This window comes from Cupressus sempervirens, chromosome 4, assembly GCF_028749045.1.
Source record: "Cupressus sempervirens isolate cs-2001-9-10 chromosome 4, ASM2874904v1, whole genome shotgun sequence".
Lineage (NCBI taxonomy): Eukaryota > Viridiplantae > Streptophyta > Pinopsida > Cupressales > Cupressaceae > Cupressus > Cupressus sempervirens.
The window spans coordinates 145,332,751-145,354,373 of NC_143121.1; the positions used below are offsets into that span (position 1 = coordinate 145,332,751).

At 33.9% G+C, this 21,623-nt stretch overlaps 1 pseudogene; it reads right to left on the bottom strand.

The window, feature by feature from the left end:
• Positions 1-384: 384 nt before the first annotated feature.
• The window catches only part of LOC149560366 (putative disease resistance protein RGA3), a 37,150-nt pseudogene continuing 15,911 nt past the window's right edge, over positions 385-21,623 (bottom strand).

The following is a 21,623-nucleotide window of genomic DNA, read 5'->3' on the forward strand; positions in this document are numbered from 1 at the left end:
GGTGAACACTAACTAGTCAAAAAATGACATTTTCAAAGTGTCCTCTTTAACTACTATCTTTTACACCATAAATCATTCACTAAAAAATATCTAAACTTATTGTCAAATGTAAAATGCACTAAAGACAAAACAACGTCAATTTTTCTTACCATAGTGATTTTTTTCCAAATTTTTTATTGTTTTGGACAAACTGTGCAGATCATGAAGATCAAATGCTGAAATTTTCTTAAAAAATTCATTATATTTTTTAATTTTTGAACATTGGTCCACTATTAGAACCCCTAACAATTATTGTAGAAATCCAACTAGATATTTATATTTTAACTATAGAGCCATAAAGAAAAATTATTATATGGACAAATCATACTCTTTTATGACCACACGCTAATCGTTAGCTTTGATATTTCCCCAGACTTCACCACCCTTAGACAATTTTTCCGTGAACTCATTGGTTCCAGTGCCTGTGTACTCAAACCATTGCAGTTCTTTCAAATGTTCCAATCCATCTGGAATCTTCCTCATGCCCGGACACTTGCATAAACACAATTTCTCCAAAATCGCCATACCTCCCTCTTCCAAATCCGGAAATTCCTCTAAAACGGAGAAGTACTCAACATGCAAATACCGCAGCTTGGGAAACATTGACGCCTTTCAAAAATTCTTTGGTATTTCTCTACATCTTTCATTACCCATTAATCTCAACACTACCAAGTTAGGCATTGACTCTAAGTCTGGATAATTCCTACAACTACAATTCAATAACGTCAGATGCTTCAGATCTGATAGCGCACAAACCCAATTCGGCACCACAAAATTGGCCATTTCAATTCTTTGGAGTTCTATCAGAGAAATGAAGTTCTATGGTAGATTCCATTCTGTTGAGGAGGAGCTTGATATAGACAAATGATGCATATTGAGTAGCTTAGCAAGGGTTCCTTCTTCTATACTCTTCAACTCCTCTTCATGCTGAACACATAAGCTTAGTTCTTGGAGGCGATTTAGTTTTGCCACATCCTCCAACTTTAGCAACCCATCTTCTTCAACAGAAAACCTTAGAAGATCTGATCTGAGTACCCTTAAAGACACCAGCTCTAATATTTCTTTGGGTATTTGATTTCCCAGTTGATTATAGCAATCTTTTATATTGAGATGCTCGAGAGATTTCATTTCATTTATCCACTCTGGCAGCCTTTGCAGCTGTCGGCACCAAGATAGATCAAGCATGATAAGACTTGATAGTCTTCTCACATAGATTGGTACCTCCTTAATACTTGTCCATGATAAGTTTAAAAGTTTGAGAAGCTTCTGGTTACCAACACATGGGGGCAAGGTGGAGACTGAGTACGGCTCACATCAAGAACCCTGAGCAATCTCATAGGGCTAAACAAGTTTGCCTCAAATTTTTCAATAGGATTATTGTACAGTGATAGAGTGCGAAGAGTTCTCGGACAACAAACCATGCTTTTTGAAATTGCTTTATCATCTATCTCCTTTTTGGCCAGTCGAACTCTATCCCAAATATCACTTTTTGTTCCAGATGCAAAGACATCTTTCACAGAAAATGTACATCTATTTGATTTAGATATATCGATTGCGAGATCAAGCAGTAAGTCATGAATCTTGCAATATTTGATTAGATTCCAGTCCTCCCATATAAATATTTCCAACCCAAATCCCACTTATCTATCTCCTTGGGGAATGAGTCCTTCCGCTATCCACAAATTTATGAGATACTCACAATGCATTTTCTCATCCTCGAGAAAGAAGGACAAATAAGAAAAGCAAGGCTTTAGAGTTGCCGGAAGGGAATCATAACTCAATCTCAGAATCTTTATGATGTGGTAATCAGGATTACTGACCTCTTCATGTTGATGCAACTCAGACTTTCTGAGTTGATGCAATTTAGTCATCCACTTTTTAATATCGGTGCATTTTGAGAGAGAATCTCCCGATGTCTTCAGAGCCAAGGGAATCTTCCGCATTCCTTTTCAACTTGCTGAGCTACTTCTTCATGGTAATCTGGTGGCAGATTTTGGGGATAGTGTGAAAAGCAATAAGCACAAAACAACTGCCAACTCGCTTGCTCTGATAAAAGCTCTATGCGGTAAGGTAAAACACCGAGCTTCTCACAAACTTCCCTGCTTCTCGTTGTAACCAAGATTTTATATTAGGTATTACTGCCAATTGGAAGACCGAGGCTCGTAATTATGTTTTCTTCTTTGGTTGCCCTCCACACATCGTCGAGAACAATGAGAGACTCTTTTCCTTGTAGACCGGCATGAATCAGCTCTGCCGCTCACTCCTCAATTACATCCTTCACTCTACCCTCTAAATGTCCCACATGGGACGCTAAATCACACTATAATTTATGAAGAGAATACGACTGTGAAACGGGGAGCCAGATTGAAAGTTCATACCTTTCTTAATAATTGTCGACATTCACTTGTATATGTATTCCAACAAGGGAGGTCTTCCATACACGATTATTTAAAATCACAACATTTAAACCAATCATTCGAGTATATTATTTGAATATGTCAAATTTCAAAATAGTGTTTTATAGTCAATTTCTTTTTGTAAAAAGATCCGTTTCATTATATTTTGCCTTTACTTACACCGACTAAGAAAAAATCAAATGGTTTTATAATGACTAGAAAGCATTTTTTATGATGTTTCCAATGAGTATTCAAACATAAAGGTTTGTTTGCGTGTTAGAGATTACCTTTTTTAATTTTAAGACAAATGCAATTGAAAATAGAACATTTAGTGATAAATTGATTGTCAAATAATTTTCAAATTTGTAGACTATGGGATTCAATAACCCTAGGTTATGAATATTGGAAAGAGAAAGTGTACCTTATGCTATCTTACTAAACTAGTGGTTCTGGGATATAGGAAGATGAACTAATCAAAGGAATATTATCTGTTAGAAATATTTAGAATAACTGAGAGGAGGAGCAGGGTGAATCAGTCACTAAAGGTTCATAAGTACTATTTATAAAACTAAACATAAAGCATTCATTGGTCTAGTTATCTTGTTGTTGCTCGAAACTTACTATGGCTTGGTTGATGCTAGCATCACTTGACATTCCTTAACCTTTTACTCTATTCCTCAGCTTAGATTTCTTGATATAAACAATCGCTTGGTCTTCTCAAAGTCTAACTAATCAAATTTCCATTGTAGCTTCCTTTTCACAACTCAACCATTTGTCTAGGTGCTATTATTATGAGAAATTTCTCAATTCCTCTTCATCAGTAAAATAGACATGATATTTAGATTAGGTAGAAATATGTATTATCAATAGTTTTGACATCAATGACAAAACAACAATTATTCTAATTGTAAGTTTCCAACAATCTCCCTCTTTAACATTGATTAGAACATCTCAATATTGACAATATCTTAATATCTCAATGTATCTAACTTTGTTATCATATAATCCAAAAAAATTTCACTATCATGAGTGATCAATGGCCTTAGTTTCATTCTAATTCTCTTTACTAATTTTCTCCCTCTGAAATAATAGATCTCCCTATTGGATAAATCTTTGCATTTTTTCATATTCTCCCTCTTTGACAACACTACTAAAGACACATAGCTTTCTTAGCTTCAATTTCTTCATACATTTGAATTATGTAGATTTTGCACGTCTGGCTGATTTCTATCATCTATCTATGACTGATCTGTTATGCTATATTGACTATCTACTATTTCCCAAAGTACAACTAATTTTCATCAATGTGTAAGATATTCTAATTAGCACATTTGATGCAATGCAAATTTTCTCCTTAAGTATCTTTTTAAAGGTGAATCACCCCTATTTTACCTCTAAAACATTCATTAGCATCTTTAGGTAAGGTCTTTATTAAATATATCAATAATTTGTTGTGTGGTATGCACATATTCTAACTTCACTTATTTGTCTTGGACTAGTTCCCTTAAGTAGTGATACTTGATAGCAATATGTTTTGTCTTAGTGTGCATCGCTAGATTCTTTGAAATATTAATAACACTTGTATTATCACAATAGATAACTACTAGATCTGTAATCTTCTTCTTTCATACCTTTTAGTAATTGCTTGATCCACACAATTTTTCAATAGTTCACTGTAGCTGCCACATACTTGACTTCAGCTGTTGATTCAAAAATACAATTTTGTTTCTAGCTTGTTAATGACACCAATCTCTTTCCTATAAAGAATTTACCTCCACTAGTACTTTTTCTATTAGTGAACTACAAAATCCTAATTTATATATCATGGACTTGGAGAGAAGAATAAGAAAAATTCATGATTAATATTTGGCTATTAGAACTAAAAAAGGAAAGAATATTGAAAATATTTTCAATATTAAGAGAGAAAATATTTTCAATGTTGATGTCTATTTGGGCTCAAACTAGTTTTGAAATCAGTGACCACCCTTGACTTTGACAACTAAAAAAACCATTTCTTAAGAACAAAAACCCTCTAAAAAAAGACAGATTTGAAAGCCAAGCCAAACCTCTCATAAACATAATAGGGGCATGGAGATCTAGAACTCTGATACCATGTTGAAGTTGATGAAAAATCAACCACACAACTCTTCAGAATTGTCTACATGCAAACACTTATCACGGAAAGAGAGAAGAAAAAACTATGGAGGTTGGGATTCTAAGATCCATAGTTGAGACATTCTTGATGAGAAAAAGAGAGATTTCTATTATCAAAATTGAAATTAATAAATTATAAAGAGATAAATCCTTATAAAAGGTGATCAAAACCTTAATAGGTAACTAACCTAGGTTTCATGATAATATTTAATAAAATAATTAATTATTATATGCCCAAAGATTAGCTTAAGTAAACTAGGGATAATAAGTGACTTAATAATTAAATCAATATGATTTAATTAATAAGAAAATACTTTATTACTCTAACATAATTGTATAAGAGAAATACAATTAAGAGTATAGTCAAAGGGGGAGTATCCCTAAGTAAGATTGTATAAATAAGGAAGTGGTCCATATTTTGTAAATTTTTTATGGCCATGTAACATATGTTACAAGCTTTTAAATTTTGTAGTTTTGAAGGTTTTTGGACTTAGCTAATTTTTCCAATATGGTGTCATAAATGCAAAAGGGGGAGATTATTGGCAATCTAGCTAGGTTAGTAAGTTTGAATTTGTCATGTATGGCAACATATACTCTATGTGAAGTGAGAAAAGTAAGGAGATGCAATTGTGGCAGTTAGTCTTGGAAAATTGTCCAAGCCTCACAAATGTTATCTAGTAGTACAGTTAGAAATTTGCTTGGTCTAATTCATAGAGAAAATATTGTCATGTGCCCACTTAGTTATAGTAAGAAGAGAATATGATGATTCTAGAGCTAAGATTGCAAGGCAATACTGGTAGTACATACAAATATATTACAAATTTTCCAATAGCAGTAATAAGATGACTAGACAAGATAAAGTGACGTAGGGGTAGGGTATATTCAAGTTAAAACACTCAAACTTAAACATAAGAAAAGCCCTATTCTAAGTCACACACATAGAAGAAATATAAATATCACATGAACAATGGAGACAAGATCTATATAAGACTAGACAATTGATAACCACACTAAAGTAATAATTAGAAGATGTTTGTCAATATACCTAATTGTGAGGCCTTCTAGGTTTCAGCCATATATCATGAATTTATGAAGTTATGATCCAAATTCACATCCAATCATTCTTCTCAATATATCATATCATCCCCTTCCCTCTTCCATATCTAACCAACCTTCTTATATAGCTTGCTAAGCCACAAGTCATCTTGTCAAGCATTTAATTACAGTATAGGTCCAACCCAGGAAGAGTAAACCAAAAAAAACACTAAATGAAACATAAAGAATTATGCACTTGTAGGAGGATCCATATATGTCCTAGGAGTTGGCTCCTAACTTTTCAATATGTCACGTTAACATAAGAAACTATGCCAAAATAAACAACACGCTTCACTAGAAGGAAAATGTAGGAACTAGGGAACGAAAAGAACGATTCATAACTTGAGAAATACAAATGATCAAGGCTTGTACTTTTAGGAGGAGGATAAATAATAGGCCCTCATCAGCATGCTAACTATACATAACTTGACACTAAAATCATCAACAACTACTTTATGAATAACATACTAGTACAAAAAATAAGATATATTTTTAGTTGATGCAAGATTGCTCAAAGAACTTGGATGCTCTTGCATCAGAAACCTAGGGTTAATAGATAACTGATATAGATACAATAGATACTACTTGCATTCTAACCTAAATCATGAAGATCCAACTTAATTTGTGTAATCCATGAACTATTTTCAATTGTTCAGTCTTTCCACTGAACTAGGTATTCCATGTAATCCTTACCTATGGTACTTTTTCCTACTTTGTTATTCAAAATATTTTCAATGTCTTCTTTCTATTTTCTATGATAATATAAGTTACTCTCATTCTCATCCTTTGTCAGAGATATCTACAATGTTGAGTATAGACAATATACCCATATCTTCTGGAAATTCCACTTCTTAGGCATTTCTACTATCAAACTTTTTCAAAATCATACAAGGTCCATACTTCTTCATTTCGTGCTAACTTTAGGTACCAAATAGAAATATATTCTTCTTCAATTGAATCATAACCTCAACACCAACTTCAAAATATTTGTGTCTCTTCCTTTTATCAGCTATTTGTTTATACTTCTGATTACTATCTTACAAATTTCTTTTAACTTCATTATGTAAAGTCTTCATCTCCCCCACTCCTTCTTGTCTTAGTAGAAAATTCTCTCAACTTTGTAGTTCCTTTAGGATGAAATCCTGTAAAAATCTCAAAAGGTTTCCTCTTAATGCTTCTATTCACATAATTATTGTATGCAAGTTCTTCTTGTGCCAAGACTAAATCCCAACTAGCAAGCTTATCCCCAACTAAACATCTTAGTAAGTTACCCAAACTTTTGTTCACTACTTGAGTTTGTCCGTCTATCTAAGCATGAAATATAGAACTAAACTTCAACTTTGTATTCATCTTTTTCAAAAGTGTTCTCCAAAAATAACTAGTAAAATTAGTTCCTTTTGTTGAAAACAAATTGATACAAGTATGATAAATGTGTTTTAATCATTGTTTTGTCACTAATGTCAAACCTACTACTTGCTGATAAGACAATCACTTAGATGATTTGATTACAATCATTTTTTTGATTGATGAAGAGGATTTGATAAAATGCATTAACAATAAAACTTAGAGGAAAGGTTGAGTTATGATATGGAAAAGGAGTACAAGGATCAACTAAGAAATTAATAGTATAGTTCATTAATAATCTACTTAAGGTTGCAAAGAATGGTTACACTGATTAAGTTTAAAAGAATAAGTTGAATTTTTTTTGTCTACCAAGCTTAACAATCTACATAGTAGGTGCCAAGGAAAGTTAGTGTAAGTCAAGCAAAAAATTAGTTGGAGCCAAGTGAAGTCAAATTTCAATGTAAGTTGAGTGATATAGTGTAAGTCAAGTAAAGTTTAGTTAATGTCGTGCACTAGTAAACTATAGTTCGTGTTGATTGTTTTGACAGTAAATGTCGAACAATATAATATGTGTCAAGCATCAGAAGAAAGTTAATGCAAAGTTTCAACATTATGAGAAAGATGATGAATTCAATGAATTTGAGCTAACAAGTTTGATTTCTTGGATTGTGTGAATCATGTGGAAGATAAGCTTGATGAGTTGGTGGCACAGAATTCAAGATAAACCATTTTGAAGTGAATTCAAAGAGTATTGAAGGAGAAGTTTCTAGAAGGAAATAAAATGAAAAGATGGTTAGATTTATTGAATCCTACCTAATCTAACCTAACCCTAAAATGGACGAAGGAGGATGAATGACAAAAGATCTTAATTCTCTATTTATAGAGATGGTTAGTCAGAAGCAAAGGTTTTCATGTGTGAGAACTTAAGGAAGACAAGGAGTCTAGGTTATTTCTTCATTCAGTGACCTAAGAGAAGAGACTACATTGGCAAGCAAAGAAAGATTGCTTAAGGGTAGTATGCTTGAAGGGTGGACAAGCTGTTAGAGCTGAAGTGTGTGAAAGCCAAGAAGAATAGAGGACTGAAATAGAGATCTATAATCTACTAAGTGAAGTTGTAATTTGTTATTAGATCAAGCAATACTATTACTTTCTAATCATTGTACTATTATTTGGTAAATAATTTGGATTAAGGTTGACCTAACAATCATTTGTAAATCCTTTAACCAGGTGACATTTCAAGTGAATGATCTAAAGTCCTCTAACAAGTCTCACTCCTAACAAGGTGATTGAAATCCTATAACTAGGACATATTTAATAGGTTTAGCCTTCCATAGGGCATCACTTTAGAAGAGTGAGAATTAGTAGCATGTTACTGGTGTTTTTTCCCAAATTAGGTTTCCATGTTAAATTATTGTGTCAAATGTGTTATTGAATTTGTTATGTTTGATGTTTACATTTTTGCAAAGTTGATTTGATAGTAACCTACAATTTGAAGTAATTTCATAATCTAATGGATATGGGTTCACTAAGCTATGAAAAGTTTTACATGTACATCTAGACCTTGGATAACTGATTCACCCCCTCACCCCCTCTTAGTTATCTTAGAAAATTTTGGAATCTTGGGAAGATTGTAAGGTCACCATAGGGGTTGTTCCTTTCTTAGTGACATCAAAATTTATTACTGTGGTTACAAAGTTGAGTTTGGATTTTTATTAAACTCCCAGGAAAACCAAAATTTCCTTTAAAGAATATTTTTGTGTTTTCTTGCATCTAGGGGACGAAAGTTTGAAAACATGGAATGGTTTTAGTTGTGAGCAATTTTTTGGTGAGTGGAAAGTGGTTGCTAAAATTCTTATTAGGTTTGTCACTCTAGAAAGAAGGTACAAGTGCTTCCAGTCCTATCTTTATCCTATGCTTAATTAGTTAAGAAGAAATGTGATGTTTTGTTTTCCTTATAGAATATTCTCATCTTTGTCACTTTATATTGATGAAGATAAGGTTAAGGGGTGGACCCCTCTTCACCATATTTTGATTTTTCATCTTTGAGTATCATTGTATTTTGACCCCTTGTGATGGTCCTACTCTTACCTTATCTTTTGAGTTCAGTAATTTGGTCTTTACCCTTATTTATTCCTTTAGTCAAATAGTCATAGGATCCCCAATCCCCCAAAAAATATTCCCTCTATTTTTGGTACTAGGGTTAACTTGGCCAGTAAAGCCAAGTCTAGGAATGTTGTGTAGCAAAAGCAATAAGACACTATGAAAATTTTAGATGATTCAATTGTTAGAATGTAAAATCCACCAAGATAACAGACTAGGGGGGTGTGAATCATTTATTTGATAAAAATAGCTTTTATCAACCTTATTAAACATGTGAACAATATAATCATCAACCATAAGAACATACACATACACAATAACACTAGATATGTTAAATAGAGAAACCTTTGATTAGAGGGAAAACCATGGTGGATATGGTACCTACAAAATGATTTACTGATATAGATGTTCCTTGTAAGAGGATGGACTCTATTAGGAGCCAATGAAAATAATTTAGTACATATTAGTCCCTATTAGGAGACTTTGAATCCCTGGAAGGAGATTCCAACCTTGTTAGGAGTTGTGCCAACCTTGTTAGGAGTTGTAGAAGGTAGATGGACCCATTGTTCAAAAAACTTTAGGGGAAAGACCACCAAACTCATTGTTTAACTAACCTCTATATTATTCCTTTCAGAATAATAGAAATGAAACTAATCTCCTCAACTCAAACTCTTTCTTTGTCCTCTTACTATGCCAATACTATACCAAATACTTCTCACATCTCAAAACTAGATTTTCAAATTTGTATCACATTGATCCCTTTGATTGCTTACTCACATTTAGTAACTTTTCATATCCAATACAAGTTTTCTTTCACTTTCATACATTACACACTTTAAAATAACCTTCCTTTATACCATGTCCTTAAAATAATTCACTAATTCATCCTTGAGGCTTTCTTAATTAATTATAATAGTACCTCATTAAGATGTTACAATTCATTACATCTTTTCACAATTACATAACATTGTTAGCTCATAGTAATTACAATTTCTCATATGTCCAACCTTAGATGCACTTGTTGACATCATCATCAAGTTCTCTACTATCACTATCTAAGTTCACTCATTATGATTCTATCCCTATTAAGACATACAATCCAAACACCAAAAACTACTTCGTAGGTACTCTTTCTGCACACTGTCTTCTATAAATCACAAATAACTTTCACATATCTTTGACTATCTATACATGCACTTTTCCACATCATCAGAAGATACTTTAGAACATATCCTCAACTTTTCTTGACCTCATCATTAATACATAGTTCATAAAAACTCATTCTCTATCTACTACTTTGCTAGTTTTTATAGAAACAATACTATGTTGATTTAAATGAAAAACAAAGTCATGAATGCAACATACCAATCATGCTAAAGATATCCACAACTATTGTATTAATGCTTACACTACTTGCCCAAAGGAATAACACCCACATTCATGCTAACAATCTCCTCCTTTTGCATTGATGGCAACATAGATGAAAAATATCTATGTTCTAAGAATACCAAATCCAACTATACTATTGGTGTTGCTCTCATATTTTCAAATCCTCTTCATCAATCAAATTTGAAACTAATAGGAACAACTCTTTATCTATGCTTCCTTATTATTACATGGGTGGCATCAATTATTCACACTTATCACCTGTTGATATAACTCAATGTGGTCATCTTTCTTTAGTACATCTCTCCCTCATTCATAGGAAATGTTTTTCATGCGTACTCTCCCCCATTGACATCAATGACAAAGGCATCATTATGTCAATAAAGTTCTCAAAGTATTCAACTAGATCAAGTGTCCAAAGAAAATATTTCATACCAGCTACCAAGATTCCTTAATGTCTCTTCTCAACCATAGATACTCTCCTATATAGGAAGCATCAACATTCAGTCCAAATAAACAATAGTGCTCTATACCACTAGACTGAGACAATCTCTGCATCATCTATTGTGAAGTAGGCAAGGGCATAATTCCAAGCATACCTTGCAAATATCAAATGTATCCTTAAGAAAAGGCTTCATAAAAATATCTGTAATATGCTCTTTTGTATTAACATACTCTAACCTAATTTCTTTCTCTACAAATTTCTCTCTCAGAACATGATACTTAATAGATATATTCTTAGTCCTAGAAGTTAACACAAGATTCTTAGATATACTTACTAACTTGTATTATCACAGTGTATGATAACATATTATGAAAACTCTATCCCAATATCCTTCAACATCTATTTCATCCACATGATTTGATTACAATTGTTTGTTGCTGCTATATACTCTACTTTTGTTGTACTTTGTGAAATACAATATTGTTTCTTGTTCAACCTAGAGACCAATATTCCTCCAACAAAAAACTCTTCACCACTTGTACTTTTTTTTATCATCCATATTGCTTTCCCAATCTGTATTGGTATAAGCACATAGAGTAAAGTCATTTAATCTATCATACCATAAGAAAAAATCAAGTGTACCCTTCAAATATCTGAATATTCTTTTTACTTATTCATAATGTGATTCCTTAGGACCTCATTGAAGTATTTCTACTATACCAAGTGCATTTGCTATATCTAGTCTTGTGTGAGTTAGATATTGCAAACCTCCAATTATGGATTTGTACCTTTTCTAGCTCAACTGTAGGTGTCTCATCTTTGCTAGATAACTTGTGACCAATTATCATAGGTATACCAATAGGCTTACAACTTTCCAAGCCAATTTTTTTTCAAAAAGTCTTTCAAATCCTTGGTTTGTGATAAGAAAATGCCATCACTATTAAGCACAATCCGTAAACCTAAGAAAGATTTCATCTTACTAGTCACACTCATCTCGAATTCATTCTTCATTTCATTAACACATTTATTACTTGCTTCATCATTACCTCAAAATATTATGTCATCCATAAATATGACAATAGTCAACAAGCCTTCTTCGATTTCTTTCAAATATAAATGACTATTTATAGTTCTTTAGCGAATACTAACTTTTCCAAATACTTGTCTAACCTCGCATACTAGGTTCTAGGTGCTTGGTTTGGTCCATACAACACTTTCTCCAACTTGCATACCATGCCTCCTTTTGCTGTTAAAGGAAATCCATCAAGATACTCAATGTAGACTTCTTCAAATTCTCCATTTATAAATGTTTTCTTCACATCCATTTGATATACTTTAAATTTCTTACTTGCTGTATAAGCCAAAAACATTCTTACTACTTTAATTCTTGCAATAGGTGCAAATGTCTCTTCATAGTCTACACCTTCTTGATATGAATATCCTTTATATACCAATCTTGCTTTATTTTTCACAACTCTGCCTTGTTCATTCATCTTATTTCTAAAAACCCACTTAGTTCCTATAACATTCTCATCTTTAGGTCTAGGGCCCAATTCCCATGTCTCATTCTTCACATTATGATCTAGTTCTTTCTTTATTGCTTGAATCCAATGATCATCCTTGCATGCTTCATCTGCACTCTTCGGTTCAACTTGAGAAATCAAACAAAATTCCTCATAAACTTTGTTTCTTGTCATAACTCCTTTTTCTTTGCTTACAATAATCTAATTAATGGGGTGATTCTTTGTCAAATTCTTGTTTGGTGTTATTGTCTCAATTCTTCCTTCTTCTCTAGGTTTAGATCTTGGTTCTTCTCTTTGTTTCACAATTTGAATGTCATTTTGCAAATCATATTTAGTCTCAAAGAAAGTTTTATCATTTTCTTGAATAAGATTAGGATTAGTTTCTTCATCATCATAATTATAATCCAACATTCTCTTTTTAACTCCAAACTTCTCATCCACTTTCACATTTGTGCTCTCAAAAATAGTCTTAGTTCTCTGATTAAAATATCTATAAAATTTTTTCTTCAATGAATAACCAAGGAACATATATTCGTCTCTTCTTGCATCAAAATTACCAATGTCATCATATCTCATTTACTATTGGTGTAAATACATATTTACTATTTACACTCACTTAAGTTTACTTAGGTTAATGCATTGTTTTATTATATTGCATTATTTTATTATTTTATTTTGTGAGACACTTAGGAGTTTGTGCAACTTTTTGAGTTGTCACGTTGACAACACAAAAGTATGCAGCTTTAATTCAGCACATGGTGTCTACAACATTGGAGTTTTCATCATTCACTGAGTTGTCATGTAGATAACACAATTATTTGCACTCCCATTTTAGCACATGTTGTCTACAACATTAATTTGCATGCAACACCTTTGTAGGCTTATCCTCACATCATTGCACTTATTCTCATGCTTAATGGAGGATAACCCATATCTGGTGGATATGTGACTGGTTGTATGACTTATCATGTTGATAACTTCTATGAATTCTAGAAGCTCTCCAGAGGCCTTTATATACAAGAACTCCTAGTGTACTTTTATAATGCATATTAAATTGAATACATTTTTATTTTGATCATAGTCCTTCCTAGTTTACAATTGTGCTTGTGTTTGAGTTCTTAGTTCCTGGGTGAATTTTGCCCTAAGGAAAATTCTTACATGGTATCAAAGCTTGGAGATTTTCTCTTTATATAGCCATTCAAGACCATAGTTGCTTCAACACCTCGGCCCAAATCTAGAGTACTACAGAAATTGGGAGCATCTAGAACTAGTTCTGACCTTGCCATTGCATCTGGAATGTTGATTCAGTGAAGATCGACTATAAATTTGGCTACCTTGGCCCAAAGTCAACCATGAGGCAAAATTCTTTTACAAATTGACACCTAGAGGCCCTAATTTGCAACACGGGTATGATCTTTCAAATCTACAATTTAATTTATTTGGATTTGCATTTTTAATTCTTTGCAATTTTTTCCAATTTATGATTGTATTTTTAGAAATTTTTTTTTGCCCTTCAGGCAAGCAGTAGAGAACCTTTTTTTGTAGGTATTAGGCTGTCAAATCCTAGCCCTACTAAGAAGAATATTTTTTTAATAGATGTGCATCTTCAATATTAATTTCTTGTGAGTACAGAATAAACTGTGACCAAGCTAAATTCGGCTTCAATATTCCTCTGCTGGTCCCGACCAACCAACAGCTAGATGGGCACATCTCCAAGCGACAACTTAGTCCAACATCAGTGGGGCTTCTTTTTGTTTAAGCATCTATGGACCTTTTTATTTAAATAGTTTGTATACTGTACCTACCACCAATGTGGGATTTTGTTTAAACAAAATTTGGCATGCTGCAATTATAATCGGCATCAACAAAAGACTTTTTGGCACTGTTTGATTTTTTGGCCCCTGTTGTGAGACTTTGGTAGATTTATCTATTCTTGGTGTCAACAGTAAATGTCCAACATGTTGTAGAAGATTTTTAGTTGTCACAAATTTACAATTCCAGCTCCTGCTCATAGTCATTTATGACTACGCATTCATAATTACAGCTACTTTGCAACAAGTTCTGGCCTACCATGTTTGCATACTTGTCCATGCAGACCAATCTACAGGTGGACACATGATGCCTTCCATAGTAATCCTACTCACAACATAGTCACATGCAGCATTTTTTAAATTTTCCATCGATACATGTTTAGCCCACATGGATGAATCCTTCCGTGACACGTGGACCTGCCACATAGAGTGTACAGTCAGTGCCCTAGTAGACACACATCACCGACTAGCCAAGAAACACTGTATAGACACATCATTAGTGACTTAGCCTCTACCACATGTACATCCATACCACCGTATGGTCCATGTAGCATACCATGTCACCCAAGGGGACTATTTTTCACTGACATCACCATTTCATGGGAAGAAATTTGATGGCTGTCTGACTGTCATGCCCAGGCAATTTTGAATTTCTACAATGATCATTTGACTGTCAAATTTAACATAACAATTTTCTTGCTAGATCCCTCTCTAGATTACTTTTTGATTTGGCAGCTTGACTTTGCAAGCCCATAACTTGGTCATCCAAACTCCGATTCAGGTGTGATTTTATTTGAAATTGGGTAGAATTTCTTGAACTTTCTAGTGGTGGTATTGTTTTCTAGTTTTGATACAAGGATTTTTCAAAAATTGCATTTTTTGATGACTGTATTTGCTTAATCCTGCATTTTACAACTTCAAATGCTCCGTACAAGCATATCTAGGTACTTTTTCAAGTTTAATTTTTTTTGAAAGTACATTATTTTTTGTCTACTTTTTAGATCTATAGTAAGATTCTAGGGTTGTATGGACAAATTTCTCACTTTTAGAACTATGGCTTTTTCTACATTGTAAAGCTTTGATTACTTTTTAGAATTTTTGTCCATCTAAGCTATAGTGTTTAGTGACAGATTTGGGCCTCAAAAGGTACTTGTAAAAGAAAATGAGAAATTCCTCTTTGTTCTTTTTGACAAGTGGCCCATTGTACATGCACTACTTATAAAGTTCCAAAAGCATCCTTTTTGGGGGGGTCTTTTGATTGAGTGAAAAAGGAGGGTGTGTACTATGTTCTTGTGTCTCTCTTTTGTACTCTTTTCATTTCTGCATCATGGGTTCATTTAAATGTCCACCTCTAACTTCACGCAATTATTCTACATGGAAAGATATTGCATGGAGTAGATTAATGGAAAAAGGTTACAATATTTATGTTGATGGTACAATTACCAAACCTACTGATGCTAATGAACTCATTGAATGGAAAAAACAAGACCAATAGGCTTTAGGAATTATCAGGAGTTGTGTACATAGAGATCTCTTCTTCCACTTTGTCAGTTTCATGGAATCCAAATCAGCTTGGGACAAACTTGAATCATTGCACGGTAAGGTGGATAAAGAAAAGGGATTTTAGATTGAGGATGATCTACTTCTCTTGAATCCAAAGAATTTTGACACAATTCAGGATTACATCAACAAAGCCAATGAGTATAGGGCACTACTCAAAGATTGTGGAAATCCCATGAAGGATGACAAGTTGAGTCATCACATCCTGAAGAGACTACCTTTAGAGTATGCTTCCTTTGTTTTGAATTTTAATACTCATAGGTTGACCATGGGATCTGCTTACCAAAAGCCTACATTTGATGCATTTGTAGAGATGTTGATTGTTGAATAATTTCACTTGATGGATTTAGGACTTCTTAGGACATCAAAGACCAAAGCCATGGTGGCTCATTATGAGCACCAATCAAGTCAAGGAGGGAAAGGTTCTAGCAACAACAAGAAGAAGCAATGGAAGTAGAAATCATAGTTTGAGACACAACAATCCTCCTCACAACAAGGCAATTCTTCTTCCAACAAGAAGGGAATGAAAAGAAGGAAAAACTTTTTTGTGCATACTGTAAAAAGCCAAATCATGATGAGCATCATTGCAAGACTAAAAGAATTGATGATGGAAAACCTACTCAAGAAGAACAAAATTCAAGTGCCAGGCACTTCCAAGGATTCAACTCCAACCTCTTCAAAGGGAAAAGGGCAAGCACTTATGGCCAATTCAAGTTCTTCTTTGGAATGGATACTTGACTCAGGTGCCTCCTATCATATGGGTTCTTCAAAGGGATACTTTTCTTCATTGAAGTAGTCATAGGTACCACACATCTTCGTGGGAGATGATACCAAAATGGAAGTTGAAGGAAAAGGACATGTGGAAATAGACAATGGGGAATTCAAAGATGTTCTCTATGTTCCAAACCTTAGCTCCAATCTCCTCTCAATTTACCAAATCACTCACCTTGGAGATGGTCATAAAGTTGAGTTCCTTCCAGATTCAGTGATGGTGCATAGTCTAAAAGATGATTCATTGGTTGCAGTGAGGAAACTCAATCATGAAAAGAGGCTTTATTCCTTCTCCCAATTTGTGCCTAAGTCTCCTTCACAAGCCTTGTTGGCTCACTCTAATTCACAAACTACATTATGGCATGAGCGATTTGGTCATCTTGCCTTTCACCATCTTTAGCAACTTTTCTCAAAACACATGGTCAAAAGTCTACCTAGCATCAACTTTTCTAAGGGTGATGTTCATCATGTTCAGTGGATATGCATCTGAAGGAGAAGTATAATAAATGGAAGTCTTCAAGAGCACCAATTTTTCTCTAGTTGGTTCACATGGTTTTAGCAGGTCCTTTTGTAGTGACTTTAGTCAGCCAATGCTGCTACATCCTTACCTTTGTTGATGACTTTTCATGTTTCACATGGGTCTACTTCCTTCATTACAAGAATGAAGTGGTCAATAAGGTTCAAGCCTTCAAGACTCATGTTGAACACAAATCAAGGAAAGCCATCAAGGTTCAATGGGTGGATAATGAGAATAGATATGTGAATAGATGACTTAAGGAATTTTGCAAACATGAGGGAATTGATCTTTAGAATCCACCAACATTCAGTCTACACAAGACAGATGTTGCAACACTGAGGATTAGGACTCTTAAATCCATGGCAAGTTTCATGATTAAAAACAAGTCTCTTGATCCAACACTTGAAGCTGGAGCCATTAGCAGTACTACTCACATAGTTAACATGTCTCCTCATAATGCCCTAGATGGGAAGACTCCTTTTGAGGCATGGTGTGGCAGAAAACTAGTTGTGAGTCACTTTAGAGTCTTTAGTTATCCAGCATGGGAAAACCTTTCTTCTAGGGGATGCAAAGCACTAGCACCTAGGCCTTGTACTTTTATAAGATATGAAGATAGTGTTAAGGCTTACAAAATTATGGATCTAGAGACTTATGAGAATTTTGTGGAGAGGGATGTACACTTTGAGGAAAGTTCACCCAGCTTATCCTCTAATCCTCTCCACACTTCATACATAGTGGAAATTGATAGTGACACCAATGATAGTGCTTCAATATATTTAGACAGGTGGGGTTCTATCAATAGTTGCAACGAGTGGTCACAACATCAGTATATTCTACATACATACATTGCCATAGTGAAAGGTCCAACACAACAGGGTACTTGTCTTCCAGCTTCAACTTTAGTTGATGACTTCTTGGTAGACATTGTAGGTTTGTTTGTGGAGTCACACACCGTAAATTTGGGAGATAGCCTTTATAATTTGCATCTTCTCTTTGATGAACATGATCCTTATACAATTGTTGCAAGGGCTCACTCTGACCCTCCTGTCCATTCTCTACATGATCAATCTTCATAAGCTGGTGTGATTGTGGATACTTATGTACAATAGTTGGAGGAGGTCTCTTTATCAATTGAGGAGATAGGTGGTTTAGTGGAATAGGTTCTACAATAGCTTGAGCAAGTTTTAAGGCCTCCATATGTCTTTAGGATTGTGCCTTTGCCTTTGCCTTTGTTTCTTCCAATGGGGAGGAACATCATTCAGCATTTTTGGCCCAGCTTCTACCTTGGAGTGGCTTTCATTGATCTACATTCTTCCTCTAGGGGGGGGACTACCTTGTCTCTCTTCCTCTTCTTTCTTATGGGGGGGACTTTTTCTCTTATGAGGTCTTGTTCTTCTCATTCTTCACTTTTGTATATACTTGATGTATGTCGTAATGGGGGGTCTTGATTACTCCATCTATCCATGCATCCCTTTCATCTCTCTTTTTGGGGGAGGGTTTTTCCCATGAGGTTTTCCCTCTTTCTCTTCTTTATGAGAGGTCGCATTTCATTATGTACATGGGTACCTAACTTGGCCTAGTAGCTATGACCCATCTTGCATTTCATTCTAGTTTTGTAAGCTTAAGAGCGTTCCCCTAAGTTGCACTCAAGGGGGGGTGTTGGTGTAAATACGTATTTAGTATTTACACTTACTTAAGTTTACTTAAGTTAATGCATAATTTTATTGTTTTATTTTGTGAGACACTTAGGAGTTTGTGCACCTTTTTGAGTTGTCATGTTGACAACATAGAAGTACACAACTCTAATTCAGCACATGGTGTCTACAACACCAGAGTTCACATCATTCACTAAGTTTTCATGTAGACAATAGAGTTATTTAGACTCCCATTTTAGCACATGTTTTCTACAACATTAATTTGCATGCTACACCTTTGTAGGCTTATCCTCACATCATTGCACTTATTCCCATGCTTAATGGAGGATAACCCATATCTAGTGGACATGTGTCTAGTTGTATGACTTATCATGTTGCTAACTTCTATGCATTCTAGAAGCTCTCCAGAGGCCTTTATATACAGACATTCCTAGTGCACTTTCATAATGCATATTGGATTGAATACATTGTTATCTAATCATACTCCTTTCTGGTCTATAGTTGTACTTGTGTTTGAGTTCTTAGTTCCTGGGTGAATTTTTCCCTAAGGCAAATTCTTACATTTACTCTCAAAATTTTTGAAATATTTTATTGAGGGTGCATGTCCAAACCAAAGTTCATAAGGTTTCTTATACGTACCTTTTCTAATTTTCACTCTATTCATTGTATATACTATTGTATTGATTGCTTCTCCCCAAAAAATCTTTGATACATCATTCTCAAACATCATAGCTCTAGCTACTTCTATTATAAACCTATTTCTTCTCTCAGTAATTCCATTTTTCTTAGGAATATTAGGTGTTGATAGCTACCTCTTAATTCTATTTACTTTAGAATTTGTATTAAACTCATTCAAGATAAATTATCCACCTCTATCAAATCTTAAGCATTTAATCTTCAATCCAGACTCATTCTCAATTCTATTCATAAACAACTTAAACTTCTCAAATGCTTCCAACTTTTCTTTAAGGAACACTACCCACATCATCCTAGTAAATTCATTAACAATAATCATGAAGTGCCTTTCACCATAGAATCCTCTTGTCTTAGTGGGACCACTTGATCTGTATGAATAATCTATAATCTTTTTGTTGCAGTGAACTTCTTGCTAGGAAATGAGCTCTTCTTCTACTTAGCCATAACACTTTCCTTGTACACAACATTAGTAGGCTTCACAATTTTTAGTAAATATCTAACAACAAATGTACCACTTTCCTTCAAAACACTATCAATATTTATATGACAAAACCTTCTATTCCACAACCAACTATTATCAACTTTTGCAACCAATCATCTCATCTTTGTAGGATTTAGCTAAAAAAAATTACCTCTAGATCTTGTACTAGTGCTAATAAAATTACCATCTTTCTCCTTAATAATGCATGTCTTTTCTATGAATTGTAATTGATATCTCTTATCAATGAATTGTCCAACACTTGATAGGTTATGCTTTAATCCATTAAAAAAGTAAACATCACCTGTGTTAGTTTTCCCATCAAGAGTAATAGATTTTATTTCCTGGACATGACAAGCCATATTGTTACCAACTCTGACAATTTGTCCATCATGGCTACTAAACTTACCAAATTTATTCATGTTAGCAGTCATATGATGTGAACAACCATTCTCCATGATCCAATAAACCTTCTTTTCAACCCGTGACACCATGGATTTCTCTTCTCTAATCTCTATTTCAGGATTTTCTTCTTTTATAGCTACAAATCCTAATGCATCACCACTTTCATTGTGAATTCTCTCACCAAACTCATCATCTTCATTTGCATAGAAACAATCTCTAGGGCTTCTAGACTTGAAATTGTTTTTTGTACTTTTTTATTGTTTTAGGAAACTTGAAGTATAATGACCGAATTTCATCACAATTCCAACATTTAAAGATTTAATTAGCATCTGGTTCTCTCCTTACAAGAAAGGAAATTCCTTTAATCCTTTTTTCTTCCTCTGATTTGGATTTATTGCTACTAACATAATCTCCATTGGAGCTTACACTTTTTGACAAGGAAGGAAAAACACTCAATGCACTAAAAGTGGTTTCCACTCTAGGAAAATCTCCAACCCATTTCAAGCTTTCTGCTATTGTTTCCAATCTTCCAAGAAGAGTCTCTCTGGTAAATTTATTAGTACAAGATATCACTTGCTCAATCATCTATGCTATCTGCTTGAATGGTGGTGTCAAGGTTTTCAAGATCTTCCATATAATCTCATCTTCATGTTTAGATCCATTACAAGATTGAATTCCTAAAAAAAATTATGTTATTCTACAAATATAACTTCTTATAGATTCATCTTCCATCATCTTATCCTCTTGAAACAAACATATCCAATTTTTTAATCCAATTCTCTTAGCATGCTTATCACCTTTAAAGGTAGATTCCAAAGCTTTCTAAATTTCATGAGATAAATGTAAGGATTTTACCGAACTGTATTTATTTTTAGGTAGAGCTGACAAAAATGCTTCTCTAACAAGTATATTACACATAAACAGATCTCTTTTAGCTTCACTACATTCTTCAAGTTTTCTTTCTTCCATAAATTTCTTTCCATTCTTTGTCATCAGCCAATATCTTGGACCCATGCATAGAAAATGTGTCTTCATCTTGTTAGAAATTTGGCTAAGGTAGAAATTGGATGCTGCCATAAATGGCAACATGGCTTAGGTTTTGGTGAGGAGATTGTGGAGAAAAAAGGTAAGAAGCGTAAGGGGGAAAAAATTATAGAAACTAGTGGTAGAAGAGCTAATACTAGAAATAAAAGGAAGAATACTGATAGTGGTAAGGACATTTCATTGGATGAGGAAAATCTTTCCTAT